We start from the raw sequence: 366 nt of genomic DNA, 5'->3' as shown, positions 1-366 counted from the left end.
GGGGACCCACAACTCCAGGAGCTGCAGCCTTGGGAGCCCCAAAACCAAGAGCCCTGGCCCCAGCAGTGCTGGTCTCCCACCTAGCTCTGTACTGCCCCACTCTCTCCAGCCCTGGCACTGAGGCAGCCCTGGGAATGCTGCCAGTCCCCACGTGCCATGGGGCCCTGCCCTGTTTGGCTGCCAAGCAGCCCAAGACCCATGCCCAGGGCACAGGGCTGGCACCTCCTGGGGCTCCGTGGCCCAAACACCCAGAGCCAAGGCTGTAGCCTGGGAAGGGAGTGGGGTCTGTGGTGACCCCAATGTCCCCAGGCTGGTCTGCCACACCATGGTGTCACAGAATTCCCCCTGTGCCCCCAGGCTCCAGTC

The sequence above is a fragment of the Acanthisitta chloris genome, unplaced genomic scaffold, assembly GCF_000695815.1.
Source record: "Acanthisitta chloris isolate BGI_N310 unplaced genomic scaffold, ASM69581v1 scaffold22399, whole genome shotgun sequence".
NCBI classification, from domain to species: Eukaryota; Metazoa; Chordata; class Aves; order Passeriformes; family Acanthisittidae; genus Acanthisitta; species Acanthisitta chloris.
Note: the sequence above shows the minus strand (reverse complement) of the source record.